General features: G+C 48.9%; 1 protein-coding gene across 4 annotated transcripts in view; it reads right to left on the reverse strand.

Moving 5' to 3' along the window:
• The window catches only part of LOC141968697 (discoidin domain-containing receptor 2-like), a 61584-nt gene extending 47082 nt beyond the window's left edge, over positions 1-14502 (reverse strand). Inside the window, exon 1 of one of the 4 annotated variants that reach the window (XM_074923695.1) lies at positions 14481-14502. The gene's annotated coding sequence lies outside the window, so the exon portion shown is untranslated. Of the gene's footprint in view, positions 1-262; positions 292-13688; positions 13710-14142; positions 14295-14480 lie in introns of those variants that run through there. The other 3 variants (XM_074923697.1, XM_074923699.1, XM_074923696.1) reach the window with 3 other exon arrangements.
• Between the last annotated feature and the right edge of the window lie 11953 nt (positions 14503-26455).

Raw genomic sequence — 26455 nt, forward strand, 5'->3', positions numbered from 1 at the left:
ATTCCCTTTGGAGGACACAGGGCAGTTTGGGGCAGAAGGTGCCTGTGGACACCCAGGAACAGAGAGTCCAGGAGGGACATCAATAAAAGCAAAGCAGATGCACATCACAGAAGCAACATCAAGGGTCTAGAGAAAACTCCCCATTCCCCTGCAGCATCAGGAAGAGCAAACACATCTGAGGAGCTCCCTTCCCCGGGGAATGACGCTGCCATAGAGAAACAAAGCACTGCTAGAAAACTGCTGATTTTGCAGTTAGACTCACTGTTGCCTTCAGCACTTCAAGCTCTCTGCTGGATGCCCTCTGAAATGTAACTTGATCCCACGGTATACATTCACTAATCAATCTAGGGATAAAGCAAAGCAGAAAACAGCCCTTTTTTCATTGGAATGAGCCCAAATATGCACAATAACAGATCCCACTCAGAGCTATTACAAATTAAAGTACTTCAGAGAGTTTTACATCTCACATCGCAGAGGGAGCATACTTCTGCAATGGCATCATCAGTTCTCAAATTGTGTATTTGAGAGACATCCTAATGACCTCATAGCAGCACATGTGACCAGTAAGTCATCTTCTCAAAGGACTAGAAATAACATCAACAGACCCTGTTTTGGTTTTGCACAGAACAGCTTTCTGCAGCATGAGCAGGTTTCCAACAGCAAGGGAGCAGAACCAGCTCAGGCCAGGGCTGGCATTTTTATAGATTCTCTAAGAGATTGTGTTTGGCTTTGGAAAAGATCAGTCCAATTAACAGATGAAGTCTCATTAGCAGATACTAAATTCCATATATAAATTTAGACACAAAAGCTTGTTTATCCCAATGCAGGACAATTTGTCTGGGTTTTAGGCATCTATAGGGTATCGTGACTCTTGGAAGCATTTCAAAAGCATTCTAAGAGGTAAGAGGTAGTCTCACAAAATAGAAAATTGCCTCGAAAGTGCCTCAACAGGCTTAAAAGCAGGGTTTTTTTTTTTTTCCAGTGCTTAAAAATAACCTGCTATGCTGAGCAGCAAAGCAGAAATTTGAAATTCGTGGGTGATGAACTGGTGAGCTGTTCGCACTGAAATCAGGAAGTTGCCTTCTGCTGTCCCAGAGCTGCTGCCTGATGAGGTGGCACTGGGAGAAATAAATGAACAGCAGTGAGCATGCTGATGCTCAGGTGAAGGCAACTAGACAAACAGCAAGACAGACCAATAGCCTTGATCACCTGAGCAGATCTCTCCACTGTACTGAGCATAAGGTTACTGCAGAGGAAAAGCTACGTAATCCTATTGTAGAAATTAATGTCAGAAAAGACATGCACCAGACCAGTGACTTATGGCCAGAGGACTGACCCAGTTACCAACAGTGAGCTGGGAATACACATTCAAATGAGAATAAGGAAAACACTCATTAGAATAACACCCAAAAGCTTTTTCTGCCAGGTCACAACAGGCTGCTCCAGCAATACTACCAGACCACTGGTCCTACAGCGGCTCTGCTCCATGATCCTTATCCTCCTTGACTTCCAGACACCTGCGAAGCCCAGCCATGGCAGGACCTCTACCTGCCTTTATCTGAGAAGGCCACAAGAGGGTCCAATGATCCCAGTAAGCACCAATGTCCCATGTCAGACAGGACCAGAACATCACCTGAGCAGCCTTCAGCTATGCAGGGACAAAGGAGTTGAAGAGCACAGGAGAGTCCCAGAGGCTGGACCCGTACAACATTTAAGCTTTTTATGCTTTTCAGTGAGAGGTGGTGAAAGTCAGCTCCCACCTTCACCTTTCCAGGAAATTTTGATGCAACACAGAAGCCTGCTGTAAAAGTGCTTTGTTTAGACCATACAGCCACCTTCTGTCCTGACCCGTAGTGCAAGAACATGTTCACTCCCACCCTACCTCAGCTGAAACATCTGCTCAGCCTAGCTCTGCTAGTATCATCCTTCCTCTGCAAAGAAATCCACTTTGACCCATAAACCTGGGAGAAGAGGGAAGCAGGGCAGAGCTTGGCACAGCTGGGAGGGCAAGTCTGGCACACGTGTGTGACATCCTCTGAGAAATTCTTCCCTGTGAGGGTGGAGAGGCACTGGCACAGATTGTCCAGAGAAGCTGCGGCTGCCCCCTCCCTAGAAGGGTTCAAGGCCCCACAGGGCTTTGAGTAGCCTGGGCTAGTGGAAGGTGTCCCTGCCTGTGGCAGGGGGGGGGTGTGGACTAGATGATCTTTAAGGTCTCTTCCAACCCAAACCATTCGATGGTTTTGTGAAATCCTGACAAACCACTCTTGCATACAAGGTACTGACTAGAGTTATTCTGCAGGATGAGGGAAGAAGGCTCAGAGAGGACAAGATAGCACATGCAGTGACATATATGGACACCTGATGCGGGACAAACACTCCCCAAGCGTGTAAGAGACAACAGGGCACAAGGGGAGCACCCACCCTCCACCACACACCTTCCACCCCATGCCAAGGAAGCCTCTCCTGCTATGAAAAGAGAAGCCGGAGTCCTCAAGGGCAAATACCACAGCAGTATGGTGTCTCCTTTGCCCCTCCGTAACTTTCTAAATCCCTGGATTAAGCACAACCTCTGGTCCAGCCATGGATAGATACATCCTCATGCCCCCAACAGATGAAGTTCTGCAGCTGAGCCAGCCTACTTGTTTCTAGGCACACAGGCAGCTGCCCAGTGAAGCCCTGTCCTGCTGGGACACAGGAGCAGAAGAGGCCTCAGCATTGCTTTGCCACCACAGCTCCCTCACCCAGGGATAAGAATGGCTGAGGTGACAGTGGAGGAATAACAACTCCTCCCCAGCCCCCCAGATCTCACTCAGAGCTTTAATACTACCAGGAAAGATGCAAACAGCAGCAGCCTCCCATTTGCCCTGTCTTTTAAACACCACAATCCCCATCTGCTACACCATGGGCTGCCTCAAATATGGGGATGAGTAGAGAGGGAAAATAGTACTTATACCCCCAGGTCAGAACAAGGGGAGTGAGATTAGTTGTTGTAATGACAAAGCCCCAGAAAATACATCATCCAGACAAGGAGTAAATTCCTAGCATAGAGCAGCACTCAGCAAGGACACACCTGTAAACACTCTCCTTGGCCATCTCTGCTGACACAGCTGTGAGAAAGGGGCAGAGAAAATCATCATCTGCAGACATCCCTCCCTATCCCTGGACACTGGGACCAGCCCAAGCAGAACATCTCCAGCATCTCTGCCTTGTTCTTGTCTGCACAATGAGCCAAGTATCCTCTTGTCTCTCGTTTCTCACACCTCTGGTGATCTGCAACAGCAGGCACTGCAGATGAGAATCGCTGCCACTCCAAGGAAGGGCTCAACCCCCATGAGTTAGTAAGCCCCCGCTCTGGGCTTCTGACATCTAATCCCTGGAAGTAGCTGATATATTCAGCAGGCACAAGGACTCTTTCAAAGGTGTCCTTTCTTCTTGAAGCACCAGATAGTATCTAATGTCCTGAGTACTGTCCTTCACCTGTTCCTCCACCACCACCACACCAAGCCATCTCTCTGCCCTCCATCCCTGCAAAGCGTTTGGAGCAAGGGAGGCAGCATGAGGAGAGTTCTGACAAGCAGAGCTGCACACGACCCAGGACTGCTGGGGACAAAGCCCTGCTATCTCACCTGAGGTGGTACTTCCCCAAGTCTGTTTTTCTCTCCCAGGTGAATCTATGTTGGCATATCTCACCTCAAAAACTACAAGCTGTGCAGACCTGAAGACCAATGTCTGAGTATTAATTCCAAATCCAGCTAAGAGAAAAGCTAATCAGCTTCATTCACTGGAGATTTTATTCCAGAGACACGGAGAATATGAGCAGAAAGCCAGAGCAAACTATAAGCACTGGCTATAAGCTTCAGTGAGGAGAAACAGCACATGGGAAGTGAGACGTTTGGCACCAGACATTTGCTTTTCCCATCAAGGGACACCAAACTAACTGAACCACCAAACGGGCTGAGCTCAGCTTACAGCAGTGATGCTGTTACAGCTCCTCCACCTGCACAGACCCATGCAGAAATAAGTGGTGCATGGAAGAACTGGTGGTAAAACAAGAGCTGTCAGCCAAAGTCAGGGATGTCAGCTAGAGGCTGAGGCCCTGTACAGCTGTTGCTCCAGGACCATCCAGCCATACAACCCCAAACCTGACCTCTGCACTTTCACCCAAAGCTAGCATGCAGAGAGCAGCTGACAACAGTAGTCACCACATTTCTGCGATTCCTTAGCAAGGACTATCACCTTCAAATAACCAGAAGACCCACACTCCCAGCCCTTTTTGCTGGCTCTGGTATGGAAACAAAAGGCAGGAGTGTGCTCTTGGGTGCACAGTTCAGATGGGCAGGATACAATGGGCCCCTCTGCACAGCATGAGTGAGAATTTGTAACCCACCCAAGGACGCTGCTGCTTGCTCCACACCACCAGACTCATCTGACAGTGGCTGGTTTGCTCTCTAACAGGAATACAACATGACTCTCCAGAGCAGAAAGTATCAAGCAAGATCCCAACCAGCCCACAGGAGCTCTCATTTTCAGTGCCAATGAAGCACACACATCATTTCTGAATCTCCCTATTACACGAGGGGATGCAGAGTCCAGGGATGCAGCCAGATTTGAGTCTAGCAAAGAGGCCTTGGCTAGGGAAGCTTCCACCTCCTCAGCAGCTCCTTGCATCTCAGCCATTTCCCTTCCAAGCAAGGCCTCCTGGCCTAAGTAAGCATAAGGGTGTTGCAATCCTCAGTTTAGTCTGAAGAAATCCAGCCCAGCCCAGAAGCAGCAGCAGGCCTCTGGTCTGGCCTGACTACGTGCCATTCATGGACACCCACTGCGTCCTGAAGCTTGTGGCATTTCTGAAGGCAAGTTTACTTCTCAGATGTAGAGAGCTGTGCTGCTCCCATTAACACGCAGGACCACAATGGGCAACTTGGATGTACACTCCAACAGGCACACTCGTCTCATGACCTGGTATTTTTTCTGAAATAAGTGCAGCAGACACAGGGGAAAACCCTCTCCTCCCACTGCAAGGGCTGAAGAGGGTAGATAAAAGGCAACTGCATGCCTTGTGTATGTGTGGCCTCAGCCTGGGCACACAGCTGGCCAGCACCAATCCCACACAGCCTCACGGCCAAGGATGCTCCCAGTGTTCATCCTGTGCCTCCTGACAAGCCCCGCTCATATCTGGGCAGACACCATGGCTAATACCAAGGGGAAAACACCCATTTGTTCATTCCAATAATGGGATGTGTCCTACAAGCACTGCTTCATTTGTAATACCCCGTGCAAACATAAGAAAACCACCTAACAGGATCCCTGCCTTTTCCTGCAGAAACAGCAATAGGGTCTGCTCGTATTTCCCATACTAGCACAGAAAAGACAGAAGGATGCAGATACATTACATATTACATTATTAGCTCTACTGGGACATTTCCTAACAGTTCACTTCAATGTTTTTAAACCTGCAGGATGAGGTCATTCAAACTTAAATATAATAACCCACACTAAAGGTGGTTCACTAGGTAAAACTCTCAAACAAAAGCAAATAAAAGCTGATCCTGCATGGTATACTGCTCCATCCCTGGACACTGTCAAGACTTGGCCAGACAAAGCCATGACTGAGGCAATCACATGCTGGAGACAGTCCCACTTCAAGCAGGAGGTTAGAGTGAAGACCTCCAGATGTCCTTTCCAACCAGTGTTTCCATCATCCTGTGACAGCAAATGAGAAGAGGTAGAATAATTATTGCCAACAGTTTTATGAAAGACTTGCATTGAGTTTCTATTCTAGAAATCTTTCTAGTTTATTTGAAAAGCTTGGTTAACAAAGATGTCGGCACTGACACAATCAAGGCTAATTCTGTACTGGCAGGGATACTGGAGTACCAGTACCCTGCCTCAGACTGCCCTTGCACAAATTAACACCCGCCGTTAAGTAGCATTGTATTCAAATTTGGCTATGTATTCAAATACAAAAGCTTGCAATAATTCCAAGAATACAGGTTAAAAGCAAAACAGCCAATAGCTCTCAAAATGTAGAAGCAACTGGAAAAACCCCACTATAAGTCTTTACTCTAGGGAGGTCTCACAAGCATGGCCGCTATTTGGTGTCCTTCCAGTGCTGGGAGGAAGCGAAAAAATGCCGTAGCAGAGACTGAACCACATGTAATCACTGGTGGGTTCAGTCCTCAGGAAGAAGGCAGCACATCTACATGAGGTGCTCAGTCTGGAGGGCGATGGGGAAGCAGCAGCAAGCACCAAGATGAAAGAAGGTCGCTGGCCATGAGAGAAACTGCTACCAGTGCCACTCCTCCCAACTGGCTGCCCATGCGCTGCCAGGTCTGACCCATGGTATCTGCCCATGGCACTGGCCAGCAAAGGTTATTTTCTCAGAGTAACACCCTGTCCGGGTTGTCCCAAAACATGAAAGAAAACATAAGATTGCTGCTAGCTAAGTATGTAGATGAATGGCGTCAAACGGATGGAAAGAGGAAGAACACTTTGGGAAGCTGGGTTATTTGAATAATATCCATTGCAATCCAGACAAATGCAAAACACATGCACTTAAAAACAAAGTTCATGAGATGAATTTACAGCATTGGGACCCTTGTCCAGGGAAACAGCAAGGGAGCTCACTGCATGGCTAGCTCTGCTAGTCTGCTGATTTTTTTCTCTTCAGCAACTGAATCATAGCACACATGGCCAACACCTCTTCCCAAACAATAACATGGCGTTGGAGGCTCGCACTGCACATGTTCTCACAAGCACCCCCAAGCTCAGCTCCACTATAAATGCAGAAATGAAAGATAAACATTCCTGGAAGATCACATTACCCAGCATGAAGATGTGACAGCTTGTCAGGAACAGCAGAAACAGCCTGAGCTTAGTGAAAAGCACTCATTATAGGCTGACATTTTCATATTGGAGAATACTGGTACTCCAGCTATTTCTGCCCCCCCCCCCCTTTTTTTTCTTTTTACACTTTCTGACAGGCAGAAACAAATGAGCACAAGTGAAATAACAGAGCAATAATACAGATGGGACAACAAAACCTGATGCTTGGCTGGTTTAGCTCTCCATAAGAAGGCAACACAAATGACTGATACCACTACCAAATGATACATGCAACAAAAACATGACCAGATTATCATCCTCCAAGGAAAAAGAAGAGCTACAAACACAGTGTGCTCTCCAGGCTCTGTCTCTGTATTTGCTCGTTCTTCAGCAGCTCTTCATTACTGATGGGTGGGACATTTTTACACCTTAAATGCTATTCCCAAAGAAACTGAACTAACTTCTCATTTTCACTGCATAAATTCATCTGGTTGGAAGAAAATACCCCGCCCTATTCTTCTGGCCTTCAAATTGCAGCTGGCAGACTCGGGACATAGGACAGTCCTGGAGAAGAAACACAACTGTGTACTTTGTTTGTCTGTCTCTCCCCTTGTGCTCTCGCCCTCTCCAGCCCCCACGGCACATACAAGCTGATCATCTCCCCACCATCTCTGGACAGGAGCTGACTTGTTTCACGTTCATCAGGCACCAGAGCTCCGCACTGCACAGTGTTGCAGACAGATTTGGGCACAGTACCCAAGCATCATGAAAGGAAAGTCAAATCAGGTCAGGAGAGCATCATCCATGCTGGGAGCCCTTCCAAGCAAACACCCAGAGAGCTGCTGCATTAGGAGCAGACAGGCCCCAAATCCAGATTTTGGAACAACTCCACCCAGTTTAACTCCTTGCTCATACATTCTGCAAGCATTAGTTCTGAGTGGGCTGGTGTTCCAACAGCTCCATGCTTGACGTTTCATGGACACAACAAGGCTTAGGCAGCACTCTTTAGGGTACAGATTATCACCTCCCATTTGGACACACTGCTTAACCCAGCTGGCAGCCCCAGGACAATCTCGAGGTGGACAGCCAGCCCATGAACAGGCCCAGCAGGATCCCATCCGACAGAGCAGTGTGAAGAATGAAATGATTGAACTGCTATGAAAAAATATACCAACTCACTGCAATCCATCAGAGCAACAAGTGTTTTTCCAGTAATTTTCATTAAAAGAAGGATCCTGGGATTATTAGCCAGTGAGTAAAGGCACAGAACCAAAGCAACTTACGTTCACAACTATTTACCTAGGAAATAAAATAGTATGACATAGAAAGTAGGTATTTGAACTTGCATTATACTACACACTCACAAGGATGCCAAATGAAGTTTGACAAGCCTGCATATAAGTGTTTTTCACTTGTGTGCTTGACCTCTATAAAATACCTGTGTGAAGTTATGCATTGGAAAGACCTTTTGATAAAGGCCCACACGCAGACATGCTTAAGTGACAGGCAGCACAGTGACAGGAAAAAAACAATACCACCAAGCCTGTGCTTACCTGTAAGATTTACTTTCAACTATTTGTTTCAGAAAACAAGCTTACAGTGACCCACAATGAGTGTCCTCTACAGGCAGAACACCACTGATGTCAGTGGTAGGAGATGTAACACATCTTGCTTTATACATTCCTGTCTTCAAGTTGCAGAAAAACTGGTAGATTTCAAGTGCAGGACTTGAAATTTTCCCCATCCAGTCTGACTTAAATTTTTTTTTTTTTTTTTTTTTTTTCTAAAGAGCAAACAAATGTCTCCTTGGCTCCTATTTCCAGAATCAATATTAGCAAAACTTCTGCCCCCATCTGTTTTTGCATAACTAATGCCTTCTTGATTTGGGAGAAGTAATTTTAGGCACAAAGAGGCCCTGGCATCAGGAAAGTTCCCTTTTACCTTGCCTATGAGAACAAGCTGTACTTCATAGCTACTGACAACAGAAGTTTTCAGCTTGCTCCCCTACGCTGGGAACACCACCCAACATCACCTTAGAACAGCTTTGTTTAATTTTCAACATTCTTAAATGATGGTTGTGATTATTTTGGAAAAGGCCTTTCTGTTAAGGACACTGTAACCCAGCTGACATCAAGAGAAATAGAAAACAGTGGGCGTTTTGAAAGGGACCAGAGATTGGTGGGTTCCTCTGCAACAGAACATTAGCATCCAGTCTTCCCTGCTCAGAATGTTCTTAGGCATTAACAGAAGAAATATCATCCATTCTACATAAATTCCTTTGCTCAAGCCAGCAGAAAAGCGTCTGTGGAATTAAGATGAGAGCCTTCCCTTGCTTGGGCTTATCCCAACACCACACACACTAAAGAGAGAAACAGAGCTAAGGAAAGATGAAATACTTCCTTGCTATCTCCTGTGGCTGTCCAAGCAATAGGACCCAGCACTTGAGAGCATCCCTTGGTACTCTGCATATTCAGAAAGCTCTTGGAGCACAGAGCTGCCCTGAAGATGGATGCTTTCACAGTCTCTAGTGTTTTGTACATGCCATGAGGACACCGGGCATGTGACTTGTGTGTTAAAACTTTCTGGCTCACCAGTCTAAGTTCAGATTCTTTCCCTGCAAAACACACTGCATGATCTCATCTGTAAGCAATCAGCCTGAGAAATCAGCTTGTTAAAAGGAAGCTTCTAGGAAAGGAGAGATGTCTCTGGAGAATTTGGGGGCCTATATAATTTTAACCAGTTTGTTAAATCCCAGCTGCTCTTCTCCTCATTGGGGTCACACAACCAAGAAACCGTTTCTCCTCCCACACAACTCCAGACAGGAGGACAGTTTGCCAACACTGAACTGGAGCATCACATTTTCATTCTCCGCAGCCTGAAAGCAGTCACATTTTCATGCAAACCCATTTTAAGTAGGTGCCGGAAGAGTACAAGAACAAACTCAGAGCTGCAAGTTGAGTAGTGTCCGGAAAAGCAATCCATTAAACACACAACAGTGGTGACCTGAACATGTTAAACAGAATATTTCTTTACTTCAGTATACATATTTCAGCATTTCCCCACAATTATCACTTGGGCCCTAGACAAGCACCCAAAGAGAGGAATAACCAGTACAGCAGAAGCTCTGAAGAGGAGTAAGGGAACAAACAGCAAACTTCCCAAAAAGCCAGCTTTACCCTGAGATTGATTAAAGTGATGTAACAGAATTTTACCTAAGTTTCTGGTGATGCCGCAGGACCATCCAGAAGCCCTATGCTCCTCCCTGCGCTACATCCCCGCAAGGCAACATCCTTTCCTTCCCAGTAAAAACCCTGGGGAAGCACGAGCACTGCAAAGAGCATAGGAAATGAAGTGCAGCATTTGATTCCCAGATCACATTCTCAGTTCATCTTCGCAGGGCCAGCTGCACCTTATTTCTTTAGAAGGAGCACTGCTGTGAGTAGAACTAGCAGCGCAACTCTTGTGCCCACAAACTCAGTTACATTTGCATCCCCCAAGCTTTCAGAGGGATCACCACTCTCAACACCCCAAAAAGGAGGCAGGAAAGATCAGCTCACCATCCTGCCTTTCTTTACTTTCTTCCGTGCAAGCTGTCACACGCTGCATTAGCTGCTCTCAACAGCATCTCCCAGGCAACCCTTTCTCAGCTGCCCCTAGTTGGTCACTCAAGTACTTTGAAAGACTTTCTTGCATAAAAATCACTGTTTAATATTCAACACAGAACACAGGAGGGACAAGAAAAAGCTAGCCAGTCTCTAACAAAAGAGATCAGGAGAACTGAGCCCTTGGCTCTTCCCTGCCATGGAGTATTCCAAGTGAAGTGATTATTCACCACTTCCAGCACCTATTTTCAGTTCAACTTGCAAAAGTAACTGTTATGAAACAAACAGAAGGAAGTAAAGATCAGACTGGAAAGGCAAAACACTTTTGTTACCACAAGTGCAAAGGATCAAGTTAACCACACTGGGTTTTCCCTCAATTTGTATCTTTACTAAAGCTATTTACTACTTTTTTAAAGTATTACCTACATCTCAACCCATAGTTCTTGAACCCGCTGTGAGAATCACCCAGAGGGACTTTGTCCTGTACAATGCAGGATGACAAGAGTCATGGAGAAACTGTTTTGGTCAACAATGGCACCTTCTAGCTCCAAATGCAACTCTGAACCTCACAGCAATTTGAAATATTGCCCTAAAGAAACTTTCTGCTCTGTGTCTTTAAGAAACACATAGCTGTGACTGCAAACATTCAGGCTAAATGAAATGTTATAAGCAAAAATGTCTCCTTCAAGCTTTTTACTCCCTAGCCAAGTTCCTAATTTTACTGGATTAGAGCAGACAGCCCCCCAAACATATGTCGCTGCTAAAATCAAGGTTCAGGACAACTGCCCCCAAATCCCTGAGAAACCACATCTCAAAAAATTCAAAGTATAAAGGGGAGCAATATTGAAGGGCTCAGCTGCTACCTCCTATGGTGCAGCTTCTCAACCAAATCATGAAGGGGAAGAAAAAAAAGGAGACTTTCCAGCTCAAGTTCCAACTCCTTTTTAAAAATCAGTTTATAACCACTAAAATAAACACAGTAAGAACAACTGTGCAGTAACTGGGAACCTGCAAAACCAGCTGCAGTTTAAGAGAAGCTCAGGCAATGTCTGGCAAACACCAGCAGATACAAACAGCCCAAGAGAACGATAGGACATTTGTGGAATGAAACAGTGAATTTCATCCATGGGCTCATCAAGAAACTGCTTCAAGTTGATCCAGCCAGGGTACACCAGGCAGAAGTAACTATTCTGTCTGTGCTGTGTTGGGCATTTCCTCCCTCTCGGATCTGCTTCTCTCCCAAATTCCTCTCTCCTCCTGGATGCCCAGGCCTCTGCCATGCCCTTAACTGCCCCGGGCTGTCTCAGCCCAGCAGACAGCATCCCAGTACCCCTGGCTTGCCACAGGGAGAGATTCAGAGAGCAGCCACACCGCTGCCCAGGTACATCACCTGGGTGGGCATGCTGCTCTCTGCACTGGTCTCCCACTCAGCAGGGGCTCTAGGCTGTTAACTGATACCCAAAAGCCTTCTCACAGGACACTGCTGGTCCCTCCTGACCACTGCAGCCAAATTCCCCAGGAAACAGCCACCTCAAAGGGAAGGAAGGGCAGGAAAGCCAGAACAAGTAGAGTACTCCAAGACATCGGCTTCTGAATATTTCAACTATTCTGAAGTCACTCTAGGACATCTTCAGAACAGCAACCAGCAAGCACATTAGAACTGCTACAGTTCTGCACCATCAAGTAGTACCTTTGAAGAAAAGTCACCCAGAGTCCTACTGCCATTTCACCTTTGGATTCCAGCCAAAATAACTCCCCAGTATTCAGACACTCAGGAGACTTTCTGATATTTTCTCCTCAATGACTATTCAGAACTGGAGGATCCAAATCTCTTCTCAGGGTTATCCAAGTAGCTACCTCAAGACTTGACAGAGAGCCACATGCTTTGAACATCTTCCTTCACTGCAAAATTGACAGTTTTCAATTACACCCAGTTCTGGTTGTTCTTGGCTCTCTGTCCATCGCCACAGACCTGTGCTTTCTGTGGCCAGGCTTATCACTGTGCACAAAAACCAAAATCAGGAAAGACCTAACAAATAAAAGGCTTCCTGGACAGTGAATTGCATGAGAAAGATGAAAGCTCCTAGGAAAGGCAAGGAAGCCAGGTCTGTGGTGAGGAGGCAGGTCACCTGGGCAATTCCCAGGGGAGGAAGAGGACAGAGAGCCTCAGGGTCTCACAGGGACAGATCCTGAAAGTTTAAGACACCGCAACTTCCAAACTGTAGCCTGTGACCATCCAAAGGCCACAGATCACTTGCTGGCAGCAAAAGCAAGCTCACACACCCCGACATCTGCCCAGGGGACAGGCACACACCTGAGTAACAGATTTAAGTCTTCTTAAAATACAATTACTTTCCTCAGTTATACACCAGAGGCCAGAACCCATAGGCTGAGCAAGCGCCAAGCAGCATGGCAGCTAATTCACAGAAAGCCTCTCTTTATTTCCACGGCCCACATTACCCAGACAATCAGCCTAAATGGACATTGGAGCCTTTCTAATTTTATGGTCCACAGAGAGAAGGCAGGAATGGCTGATGAAGAGCAGCAAGGCCTCTCTGCCCACACATGCCACTACTTCTGGCTCTAGAACTGGAGAGCCGCTGCTACATTTTTTTTAAAGGAACTTTTTTTTTTTCAGTGGAGTCCGTTAAAGAGAAAAAGAGCTTGGCAATTTAAACTGAAACATTTCAAAATGTTGGTTTATCTTTCAACCTCAAAATAAGAGAAATATAAGCAAAACAAAATCTCAATCACTCCCTCAACATATTTTTTCCCTTTCTGCCTCCAACAAAGTAAAGCATCCTGAGCTCCACTTGATCACTTCTTTCTTCTTCCCCTTTGACTTACAAGATTTCACTAGAGAAGCTGACATGAAATAGTCCCAGATTCTCATATTTTCTCTTTTCCCAATTCCCACGAAGAACATTTAGCCAGACCAGCCAAAGAAAGCCAGCACATCCAGCACAAAAAGGAAGAAAAGAAAAAGCACCAACAAACAAGAAACTGAAATACTGAGTATCAACCAAAAAAGGCCAAAATAAAAGTTTAAAAGCAAAGTTTTCCTACAGAGGTCTGCTTGAGAACAAAAAAAAGGAAAACTCTTTTTCATAAAGGGAAAAAAAACCCAAACAGATGAAGCCGTCAGCCAGCACGAGGGTCGAACTCTCAAGCTTATGAGAAAAAAACGGATCTCAGGACCTGAACAAAACTAACACCGTCATTCCACACCGCAGCAGCGCAGTTTACTCCCTCCTGCCCACTTACTCCGACCTCGCCCAGCCCCAGCAGCGGCTGGCAGGGCCACGAAGAACCTGCCCAAAACCCGACCCAGCTGCGGGGCAGGAACTGAGCACCGAGAGGCCGCGGCCCCGGCTCCGGCCAGGCCTGGCCGCGGGGCCGGCGCAGCCCAGCCCCGGCCTCTACCTGCGGGGAACCCCGGCGGTGCTGGAGCCGGCCCCTGAGCACGGCAGCCAGCCGGCCGAACAAAGGAAGCAAACGCCGGGAGCGGGGCTGGCAGCGCTCGGTGAAGCGCTCTCCGGGTGGGCGCTACTGCCGTGGAACACCGACGTCCGAGCAGCGCCTCGGCCAGCGGGCGGGGACACGCGAGCGCCGCAACTCGCGGCGGGAAGCGCGACCCGGCACAAAAGCGGGTGCCCGGTTTGCTGGGGGGGGGGGGGGCGGGGGGGACACACGACTCGACTCAGCAACCCGGTCGCACCTCCCTGCCCGCCGCGGGCTGCCCCGGGCCGCAGGAGCCGGGCGGGGGGTGCCCACGGACCGCACCGAGCCGCCTCGCTCGGACGCTGATCCCCAACACCCACGGGAGGCCGAAAGCCCCGCGGGGGGTCACCGAAAGGCGCCCCGGGAGCGGCCCCGAGCTCCTCCCGCACCTGCGCCCGCCCGCCGCGACCGGGCACAGGTCGGAACCGCGGCGGCCCCACCGCCGCCGGCCGGGCCCGCGGGCACCCAGCGGGGCGGGGCCGCCGCCCCGGGCAGCACCTCCCCCGGTGGCGGCGGCGGCGGGCGGGGTGGGGCCGAGCGAGGCGCCGCGCTTACCTGAGAGCCCGGGCGGCGGCGGCGGGCGGGCGCGGGCGGGCGGGCGCGCTGCATCACGGCCCCCTTCCGGCCGCCGGGCGGGCGAGGGCGGGGGCGGCCGCGGGCCCGGCGCTCTTAAAGCGACAGCGCGGCGGGGCACGGGCCGGCGGGGCGCGGCGCTACGGCAGCGCGGCGCGGGGGACGGGAGCGGGGCGGCCGCCTGTGCGCGCGGCCGCCGCAGGGCGCTGCCGGGCCCCCGTGCGCCTCCGGGCCCCGCCATGGCCCTGTGTGCTCCGTGTCCCGCCGGTCCCCCAGGGCTGAGCCGCGTCCTGCCCTCCCTCGGCCCCACCGTGTCCCCGTGGGCCTCAGGGCCGAGCCCCGTCCCTCGCTGTTCACAGGTGACTCCCGGTGCCGCCGGGCCGGGCTGTGTCCCCATGCCCCCCGCTGTACCTCGTGGCCCTGCCACGTTCCCGGTTACCCTCGTGTACCTCAGGGCCCTGCTGCATCCCCCTGTTCCCCCGTGTATCGGGCTGCCGCCATGTTCTGGGCCACCACTGTGCACCCCATGCTCGCCAGTCCCCTCCGCCTACCCCAGGTCCCCACCACATCCCCTGGTCCCCGTGATGTTGCCCACGATGGCACTCGGTGGTGTTGGGCCACTGGCTGGCGTGTGCTGGTGGTGGCCTCTGAGGACACACAGAGGCTCAGTTACAACAGCCTCTCCCACTCGTGCCTCTTTTTAACAAACCTGACATCGTTTCAGCTGCTTTTTAGGATGCTGTCAGTGAGGATGGGCCCTTCCCTGGGGCTGTCCAGACACATGGCCACAAACAAGCCAAAGAAAGTGAAGGCGAGTGGGAAACTGTCCCGAGCAGGAGGAAGACAACAAAGGAAAACACCGGTTAACGGGCAAAGGTGTGCTCAGAGTTGATGAAAACATAACCAAAACGTTACCCTAGTGACCAGTGGGCAGAGCTGCACAGTCTCTGGGCGTAAAGGAGATGGATGTTTGGAAGATACTGTTTTAAGAGCAAATAATGGTGAAGAACATTGCTTTGCTCCAGGAAAGCAGAAATGCTGGGTGTTAGGGTAATCCCGTGGTCCTTAAAATCAAACTTTCTGTCTCCTGTAAAGAATTTTCACTCATATTTTGCAGTGTTAATAAACACAAATCAGTTTTCAGTTTCGTGTCTTTGAGCTCTGCTGAGAGGATCTTTAGTACTGTGAAGCAGAGAGGTTTGTCTTCACTATATTGATCACTGATTTAGTGATTTCTTATCATTTCCCCTGATTTTTGTCTTCTTTCTAAGTCTTATTCCCGTAATCTTTTCAGGCTTCCCTTTTTCTGACATCCAGTTGTGCAATGGAGTAGTGCAGCACGTAGTATCTAGGTGAGGCAGTGCAACGAAAAAACATTTTAATATTCTCTCCATTACACTCCCGAGACACCATCAGTCCAACTTCGAGCCAGAGGGTGAATAATGCGCCTAATGAAAGCAGCTGTGTTTACAATTCCCATGGCATGCCTCCGCAAGGGGCAGAATCGGTGCCCTTTGTGTTGCGGGGAGGGGAAGTGCCAGCTCCTATGTTTGGTGGAGAGTCAAAAAGCTGAGGCAGAGCTTGATGTTACAGTGCAGGAGAACAGACTTCTGCTAGTGAGGTTATGAACTGTCTTCTATGGCTGCGTTTGGAAAAATACTGGGCAGGTCTGTGTCTGCTCTGGATGAGCATAGGGATGAGGGGTCAAAAACAAGAGGTTCCCCGTTAGGAGGATCTTTGGAGTGCTGCGTCTCACAGTGCGCCTGATCCCATAGGACACATCTATAGTACTAAATTAAGCAGCTCCTGGGGACACTGCTGGGTACAGGAATGTGATCATGTGTAATGACAAACTGCCAGAACAGTCCCTGGCCTGGGTTTAGGGCAGTGCATCATCACACTCCCCAGGGACCGTTCCCAGGCAGGGAACATGGTGGCAACGTCCCAGGGACTGCTCCCAGTATCTGGATGCTGTTTGCCAAGAAATTTTACAGGCAGGGATGCATCCTGGAGCAAAGTACTCTGTGCCAGCAGCAGAGCTGGAGTTCTCTAGGGCAGCAGGAAGGGTGGGCTGAGATGGACCAAGGAGACTTGGATAAGGACAGAGGTTTGAGGGACGGCTTGTATGAGGAAAGAAGAGGCTAGGGCTGTAGCGTGGATCTGGAAGGCTCAGAGTGGGCAGTGCAGGGAACTGGCAGCTCTGGAAGAGGAAGGAGTGAGACACAGGCTTCGGCACAAGGACTTCAGGTGAGGATGGAGGCCTCTGGGACAATAAAGCTGGGGTGCAAGGGGCTCCCCCCCTGCAGAAAAGGCAGCTGCTAGCAGGAGCCACAAGCCCTGTGCCAGGCTTCCCTTTTGTGCAAGTGCAAGACCGAGTCCTGGCATGTCCCAGCTACAGAGCCTGTCCGGATACACTGCTCTGCTGACTGCTGTGTAGTGCAGACATATTGTCCTTCTAGGGCACCACAGGGCTCCCAAAGCCATCCTGCCAGGCTGCCTTGTCCTGTGTGAGCTCAGTGGAGCCGGTGCATGTACCTCTAAACTGCCCTGGAGATGCACAGGCCTGGGACTAGCTACATCAGGGCTGGGTGAGGGTTGGCTGCCTGACAGCACTCACAGCACTGTGCTGTGGAGCAGGGATGTGTGCTCCTAGCAGTGTCCTTCCTTCCTGCCTTCGGCTGGAGCTGGACCTGTCCATGTTACATCCTGCCAAAAGCAACTGTGGCAGCAAATGAACATAACGAGAGGAGTAGGGGCTGACCAGGATGTGAAACGCGAGACTTCATGCAACAGACTGATTGCAGTTGTCCTTTTTGTACTTAGCTTGTTCAAGCCACCAGGTCTGAAATGAATTTTCAGTGGTTGCATTGGTTTAGGCTGTCAGTATCTGGCTTGGATGTTGGTTGATAGCGGCCTCTGTTACATCTGCATTACCATGTACCTCAGATCGCTGCCCCACATCACATGGAATAATAAAACTTCTCACCTGTAAGACTCTGTGATGGGGGGTTTTATATTGAAGGCATCTCTGTATACATTTTGCTAGGCTATGCCCCAGCACGCTAGTTTGTTTTGGCAGATTCTGTCTTCCCACCACATCAGCTCTGTAAGGTACTGACAGCATCCTCAGCAATTCCTCATATGTGCGCCATTGCGGTTTCATATTTGGGTGTCTTGAGACACTGTAGGCCACTGCTGTCTGGATCCCGCTCAGATCTTGTCTCTGCTGCCCTCTCGTGATGCCTTTGGGATATGCTGGGCTTTGGGAAAGCCCTTTATCAAATTTACATCCAACTCTGAAGGATTTGAACACTAATCACCACTGTTGAAAGATCTATTTTCAACTGTCTTTACAATTCCAGAACATTCCAAACCTTCACATTCAGTTGTTCCTTGTGATTGCAAGTCTTCCCCAGCCTACACAAGGGTTACAGAGCCCTTCTGAAGGGCTTATCCTGGCCACCACTCACAGAAATCATATCCCAGCTGCTCCTTACTCTAGACAGTCCCCTAGCTGCACACAGACAAATTGCTCATTTTTTTTCCAGTAGAAATTAAGTAGCTAAATTCTGTTAGTGATTCAGCTTTTTCAGCTACTTTTTTTTTTTTTTTTTTTTTTTTGAGATAAGCAGGTCTCTCTAATTGCTGTGGGCTGCAGCTCCCTGCTCTTCTCTGTTGTGGCTTGCAGTGCTGCACTTGGCTTTTCCACACCTCCTCTGCAATCACTGCATGTGCAATCCAGCTTCTGATCATCCCTGGGTCACGGGCAGCTGCTCCAGGTCATTACAAGGCATCTGAGTTCTGCTCTTATCAGGGCCTGAGGAACTAATTGCCGTTGCCATGAAAAGACCTGCTTTCTGAGACACGTTACTCAGTGAACAGCTATGCGAGGCACATCAGCTGACTGTCATGATGTGGCATGGAAAAGATCTGAGTTAAATCCCAGGCAAGTGTAAGAAGTTGGCCAAGGAGGTGGTGAAATCTCCATGCTTAGAGATTTTCAAAGTTGAGCCGGATGAAACCCTCAGCAACCCAGCAAATGTTTGAAGTTGTTCTGCAGAGTGAAAGATTGGACTGGAGATGTGAAGAGCAAAGCTGAGGGCTGCAAAGGCATAGCATGGTCTTTTGGGACCAACCCTCATGGCAGGGAGCCCTGATACATGAGATACATGAGGCCAGAGCATGGGCCGTGGCTTGGAGAAAGTTTTCCAGGTGGCCTTTCTCCAGGCCTGGGCTCCCAGGCACACTCTTCGCAGAGTGTTGGGCTAGCGAAATCCTGGGCAGACTTACTCAGAGTTTCCTCAGAATGCCTAAATTAGGGCAGCTGAATCCCAGCCTCAGGGACTAGATGATAAAACAGCCCAGGAAATTCAATAAGCTCAAAATATCATCCACTGAAAATCCTGGACTCTGCATTTCCAGCAGGGAGCTGTGAGTGGCTCTTTACAATAAGCCTTGTGGCTGGACAAGGAGCAAAAGCAGGTCCTGAGCCAGGTTTCTTTATTCCTAACTCGGGCAGTCTTCTTGTGTCTGGGAGGCAGCAGCCCCACTCCAAGCTGCACCTTGCTATGTAGCCCCCAGACATTGTCACATTCGCTCTGTTCAAAAATAAACCTACATGTACTGCCTCAGACCAGTGGCTAATCCCATATTTCAGGCACAGAACTACAAAGAGCTGCTAAACTCCCCTGATAAACATAGAAAAGGTAGAAGTGTTGGTTAGAAAGGACCACTGATGATCTCTAGTTCAGCCTCCCCTTTGACCAGCCCTCTTTTCCAGCATGTCCCATGGTTTTCTTTAGGGCTCTCCCAGCTTTTGCCCAAGAAGATACCTTAGCCTGGTGCTGTGGCTCATGTTGTGTCTCCTCCCATGCCTGAGCCAGGTCTGTGAACCCTCTCCCCATGCTGGGCACCAGCATGTCGGTGTCTGGGTCCTGCTGTGGCCCTGACCCCACGATTCTTGCTGGTTGGACAGTTTTATTTCCCCAGGATGGTCAGCACTTTTCAGCATGCAGCAGAGTGTCAAACCTTAATTTTAATATCTCAGATGAAACACATGAAAGTTTGATCTTAGCAGTTTTATTCTTACAGTGTTACAGAGGGAGAAAAGCGCACGGGATCTTTGCACTCTCTTCAATTTGAAAATTGAACTACTTTCTTCTAATTTGTGAGAACTGACAGTAAATTACAGCATGCAGACGGAGGCACTGAAGAAAGCTATGCAACAGTGACAGATAGGTTAGCATAGTACAAACCCGACCCAGGAGTGTAAATCTAATTCCTGCAGCCTTTTGTTATAGCTCTCGGAAACCCAATCTCTAATCACAGTCATAAATGAATCAGCACAGCTCTTGCTGCAGCCCTGGGCTTTCTTCAGTGCTTCTTGTGGCCACCACTGGCCCCATGTCACCATCCAGAGTCCTCGTGTCCCCTCAGAGAGGTGCAGGAGCTCACAGGCCTCTTCTGCCACTGCTGGTGCTCCAGCAGCTGGTGTCCAAGAGGAGCAGGAGGGCAGCTTCCCACACACAGTTTAGTGCTCTGCGCGGGAGAAGCTGGTCAGGCATTGCCCGCAGAAGGCAGGTTGTGTCCTTGCTCGTTGTGGCACATCTGCTGTGGCTTGCCCAAGAGGTTGGTGCCCATAAGTTGATGAGAAAATGATTGCCGGGGTCTCTGAAATGGCTCTGTCTTCTCTGGAGCTGTTGCCTGCAGCCCCGAGCCGTGCAGCCGTCAGTGCTGCTGGCACACAGAGGCTTTTTCCCCCAGCCAGTCTCTCTTGCTCAGGCTCCTCAGTTAAGACCTGCATGATGATGATGCCAGCAAAGAAAAGCAGCCACCGCTTCACTAGGTCTTTCTCCTGACGTGGCAAATATTTTCTCACCTGGGCTGGGTATAGCACCTTCCTGGCTTTCCTGCTTCGCTTTGTTGGAAGGCCTAGAGGTCTCCTGACAGTTCGGACAGCAAACATCGACCTGGACAGACTTTCTGAATCATTTTTCAGCAGATCTTTGCTGGAGAAAATATTTTCTCCAGTGCAAGGCAGCATGTCCTTAGCAGCCTGCTGGGGTAGCTCTGAAAGCTGGGAGAATTCTATGGAAATATCTCTTTGCTCAAAGATGGTTTTAATTCAAAAAGCAGACTGATTAAATAATATTAAAAAATATTAGTAATAACAACAGCATTTTTATTCATTCTTGTTAAAGCAAAAAATGCAGAACCCCAGAGCTGAACTCTTGGAGTGATTTATGCATCTTTCTGAGAAGCTATTCTTTGATTTCTCTCCCTACTCCTACCTGTGCTATAAATACTTGCTTTGATGAGTGAAGTTGTGATGGGAGGAGCTCAGCTGACTCACAAACCACTCTGGAATGTCTCTACCCCCAGCACCACATATCTGCCCACGGGCACTCGCTGCTAACAGGAGTGTGAGAGCATGCTGCAAATTTTCTCCTCCCCAATTCTATTCTCCTTTACTGCAGCTGTCTATCACAAGACTTTGCCTCAAGACATTTCGGTGCTTTTGAGAGTGTATCCTTCATTAAAATTCACCTATCTGCTATAAGAAACAGAAAAGGAGTATGAGGACAGGCATGCTCTCACCTTCCTCCTCTGCCTTCCCATCCCATCTGACAGTATCTCTGGCCTTGAACCGGAGGGACGGAGGTGGGAGACCCCAGTTTCTGCTATGACACTGTGCAATCTCAGCACTATGCCCCAGAAAATGAGAAACCTCAGCACTTGCTCTGGCAAGCTCAATCTCAGATATGCCCAGAAAAGGAAAAAAACAACACTCACATTCAAATTCTTTGGGCCTTATGATGACTAAACAGCCTGAGAGGTCTGAGTGCCCACAAACCTGCAGGAGAGGTCTCCAGCTCTCAGAGATCTTTGTCATGAACTTAGAAGATTTAGCTGCAAACTTCACGTAACTTCGTCAGTGTCAAGCACTGCACATCTGCACTAAGAAGGTGGGAATGAAAGGTGGACTTCTGTAAAAAGGTCTTGGGCAACCAGGTCTGGATGGCTAATGTAAAATCAAACATAATTTATATATAAAATCAAATATGACAGGCAGCCTTAACCATCACAGAGCAGCAAAGTGCAAAATTTCAAATTTGAAAACTATTCTTTGCAATCACCTCTTGCCCTTTGGGCTCCCTAATTTACTTGCTTTCTGCTTTTGAAAGAACAAAATAATGTTGGCTTTAAGTCACAAGGCATCAAACTTCTGTGCTTTCAGCATTGTAAATCACCGGCTGTCATGATATGAAAACTCTCAGTCATCAGGCTTATTCCACTGGAAACTAAGACTTGGGCAAACCCAAAATGTAGCTACTAACAGTGACTGCAAGACATGGAGTCCTATTTCTAGATGTGTACCACCCAGCACCTCCAAGGTGATGGGTCATTAGTTCCATGTGACAACACCAATTGTGGCTTTTGCAATCATCCCTAATCCCCATTTAAACCCGGTGCTGGAGCCAGTGGCTCACAGCAAGACGCTGCTGAAAAACACCTTCCTCAGGGCAGTTCTCTTATGCTGCCCTGATGAGTGCTTAAACCTGAGACAACCAGAGCTTAAAAACAGAACTTCAGGGATCAACATTTCCACCCCTACAAGGCAAAGTCCAGAGGGCTGGGAGACAAATTGCTGCTTCCAAAATCACTTACTTATTGGCAGCTCATGGCACGGCAACTGCTAAGATGTAAGGAGTTGGCACAAGCAGCTTCTTTAGTCACCATCTCTCACAGAAGCTGGTCAGAACTGGGTAAAATGGTTCATCCCTTAAGGCTGATAGCTAAAGTTGTGCTCAGTGACAGTGTCCTAGCTGCACTCCCTGCTGGGCATCCTTCTCCCACAACTAGTGCAATAACGTCAGGCAGCACCTAAATCACATAAGGGATTTAAAAGAAGCACGCAATAAGAAAATATTTCATGTGGATTGCTGCTCTTTTGTCCTGTGGTGTCTGAGCCCTCAGACCCGCCTTGGTCTCAACACTCGAATGAGTCAGGCTGGGGATTAGTAATTAATCCTCCCACTCCCAGGCCATGGGTTTCAGGCCAGCTTGGCTCAGCTGACAGGCAGCTGCCCAAACCAGACACAAAATACACCTGGATGTTGAGTGAACGGTGGATGTTAAAGGCCAAAAATCAGACATTCAATATTACATTCAACTATCCGCTTTATTTCAGCCAGGATCATGTCCAAAGAGAGCGACAGATAATTTTGTTTCCTCCAGCTGCCCCATCATATGAGCTGTGTTTACTTCAGTGCAGTTAACGGCTGGCTCCCGATGGACAGGAATGCAGCCTGGCCAGAACTGACTCCAGCTCTCACACCAGTGGCACCACAGGTGTTAATCACATAGAGGTTTCTCAATAAAGTTCCACACCTTGCACCTCTCATGTGCCTTCTTACCGGCATTGCCCAACACCCAGCTGTAGAGAGGCGAGTAGTAACTCAACCTCAAAACAAGCCCCAGGAAAAGGGGTGTCTACCTGTAGGGACAAATCATGTTCTTACTGGCAATCATCATTACCCATTAGCTTATTGTCATGTGAGTATTACACAGGGATGTATTTATAACTCACAGGTGAGCTTGTCCAAGCAGGTCACTGGATCCTCCTCAAGTGAGAAGAACTAAGATGAATCAGCACTGCAAGAAGCAGATTTTCTGCCCACCAGGTGCAAGGAGAGGAAAAATAATTTCTGTTGAGTTGTATCCAAAGAATTTAATTTCATCAACCCCCTCTAACCCAGAGACTCCAGTGCATTTCACCAATGGATCACCAAAGCCAAAAACTGAGCCTTGGATGCATCAGGAACAGCATCCGGAGGGGAGGTGCAGGATCCTTGGCATAAAGTGCAGCCTAAAAGGCCTTGACATGGGTCATGAGAGTAAAAGAACCAGCATGGAGTGGCTTTTGCAGCTGAAGGTGACAGAGGCCATAGCACTGATGGAGCTGAGGACACTGGGTCGCATCAGGCCAAGGCGCTCTGCAACATTCAGTACCATGTTCTGACCTCGAGACACCCAAAAATCACAGTTGTGTTTGTGTTAAGGGAGTGTGCGGGAGGGGCAGAAATGATCATTACATCATCTGAAATAATTGGAGCAAACCCAAGGTGCACAAGCCCTTTTTCACGCTGGAGAGAGGAGTAACAACCTCAAAGCCAAGGACCAGCTTATGCTCAAAGCAAAAGCTCGGAACTGACTTTCCAAGGCCCCTGCAGCACCCAGAGAAATGGCAAAGCAAGCCTGTGACTCAGAAACCTTGATCCCACAGGGGGAATCTATGAGGTCATCTCAGGAAGAACTGGGCAGTTTGCTGTGACATACCAGAAGCAGCATGCAGTAGTAACGCCAAGTTGTGCCAGATAAGAGGGGTACGTACCTCTTCAGCTGCAGCCTTGGAAAAGCTACTGGGAAACTGAAAGCCGTGTTGTGAAAATGTGGAAGCTGGGGAAGGCTGGGTGGGAATGCAGCACCAGATTCCCCAGTTTCGGAGTCATTCCTGCAACTCCTTTCATACCTGCACAGAACTCATGGTGGGTGGCTCAGAGAATTTAAAAGGAAACCATAACCACTGGAAATATCTTTCTCCAGGATTTTGAAATTATTTTTTTTTCCCTTGGAAGAACAGGCAAGACACCACATGGGTCTGGTTTGAGAGCATTTGGTTAGTGCAGCACATTCATTATAGGAGCAGGGGCAGGACAAAGGTACAGGTGAAAACAGAGGGTTTGGCCGCAGTTAATGCTTTACTTTCTTTCACATATCACTTGCTGGCCACAAAAAAGTACACACATCTCATGGGGGTCAGGTGCCAGCATCTGGTGAAGGATGGGCTCCTTGGGACTGGATCCTTCATGTCCCTCTGGGGAAGCTGGAGTTGATGTCTAAAGTTAACAAAATCCATGGGGAGCTGGTGAGGTGCCCTAGGCTGGAGCAGAGAGGCTGGAAGCTGGGGATGGGGAGAACATGGTGGTCCCTCCAGGCACATCCCCAGGGTACAGCCCCAGCAGGGAGAGGCACCATTAACAATAAAAGCTAAGTGCAGGACAAGATGCCCCCCACAAAGATGTCCTGTAGCTCGGGGCTACAGAGTGGTTGCTTCCACGGCTGTAGTAGCAAACTAAGCAGGGCCTAGACCACAGCTGCTGCTTAGCATGAATTTGGCCTGCAGGAACTCACGCTGTCCCTCCAGATGGAAGATGCTGGGTGAGGATGGCTGGATGTCATGGCAGGGTAGCCAGGATGGGATGCAGTGGTGGTAGCTCCCATCAGCAGCATGCTTTGCATCAAGGAGTACAGAGCTGCCATGGGCTCTAGGAACCTGGGGGCTGCATAGGCACCATGTGGCCCCAGGGGTCCAGCCCTGCCCAGGGAGCCCAGGGCATGCACTGTGGCTCAAGGAAGCTTTTCCAGGTGGCCTTTCCCAGGCCTGGTTTCCTGGACAGGCTCTTTCCAGGAGGCAGAGACGGGGAAATCCCAAGCAGACTTACTCAGACTTCCTCAAGATGCTGAAATTAGGGCAGCTGAATCCCAGCCCGAGGGAACGGTGGATAAAACAGCACAGGAAGCACAGTGTCAGTAAACTCAAAATAGCTTCCACAGAAGATCCTGACTGTGTGTATGCTTCACAGAGCCGTGAGTGGCTCTCTGCAGTGTTCTTCACAGCTGGAGGAGGAGCAGGAGCTGATGCCAGGTCCCATGCTGCAGAGTTCTGCTCCTGCAGTGACACAAGGAGCCCACAACCAGCTCCACATCTGTCACTGGAGAATATTGAACCATGCTGGGGAGGTCTGTCCATTTTGCTGGTGCTTCCTGGAGATGGCTACAAGTCCTTTGAAGTAGCTCTAGACATAGACCCTAAAATCATATCTAATAGCTATTAATAAACTGAACTGATAAGGGAAAAATGTCAAAGAGAAGTAGATAGGAATCTAGATTAGTTGAGTTACATGATGAATTCTTCTGCATACTCTAATTTCAGTGCTGGCCAATTCCCTTGTCCTTCTAACCTATCCCACCTGGGAAATCAACCTATTTGGGGAGTTGCTTGCTGATCTCACCACATTTCCCCAGACTGGCAGTTTTCAGATGCAGGTGCCTGTAACTTTGCACCTAAATCCAGGTATTTTAGTAACTGAAACAAATCCATTAGAGGAGTAATGTTAAATCGATGTGATTGCTGTGAAGACTAAGCACTGCCAGTAAAACCAGCTGCATGCTGGGCAGGAGAAAGTTACAGCTGAACCTTTGACAGGCACCAAGGGGTGACAAAAGACAGGCAAAGTGGGTCCTTGTAAGACCACTGAGGCAGTCCTACAGCTCTATCCTCCTCCTCTGTCCCCAGGTTCAGTGGCAGCAATTCTGCAGCCACTCTAGACAATCCATTTTGGTGCTTCATGTCTGCAGCTACAGCAATTTTCCTAAAGTTTAACCTAAATCTCACTCTCTGGAGCCAAGGAGCACTGGGTGAACCAAGCACCACTGTCTCCTTTCTACCAGTCTTTTGCATATTTTAAACCTCCTATCATGCTTCACCTGAAACTTTTCCCCAGGCTGCATCAGCCCCCCTCACTCGCTCCCCTCCTGTGGCTCCCTTTCGCAGGCGAGATGGCTGGTGCTGTGCAGCACCGAGGGCTCCCTCCCCAGGAGGGTGCCCAAATATGGCCACAGTGCTCCAGCGAGGCACCACGCGTGGCCCCGCATTACTTCATCCCTTGTATATGCAACACACCTATTTATATATTTTAATGGGATGTTTGCCTTTCTCACAACCCTGTGGTATTATTTCTCGTGCAGAGCGTGAGAGCTGTGATCCCCCCCAGGCTTGTTTCCCTTCCAGCCCTTCACCCTCCCCATCCTGGAACGTGCATTTGCTCACTCCCACCCTTCTCTGCAGCACCTTCTTTCAGACCTTTCCTCCAATTTATGCTTTTTATCCCAAG

Source organism: Athene noctua, chromosome 20, assembly GCF_965140245.1.
Source record: "Athene noctua chromosome 20, bAthNoc1.hap1.1, whole genome shotgun sequence".
NCBI classification, from domain to species: domain Eukaryota; kingdom Metazoa; phylum Chordata; class Aves; order Strigiformes; family Strigidae; genus Athene; species Athene noctua.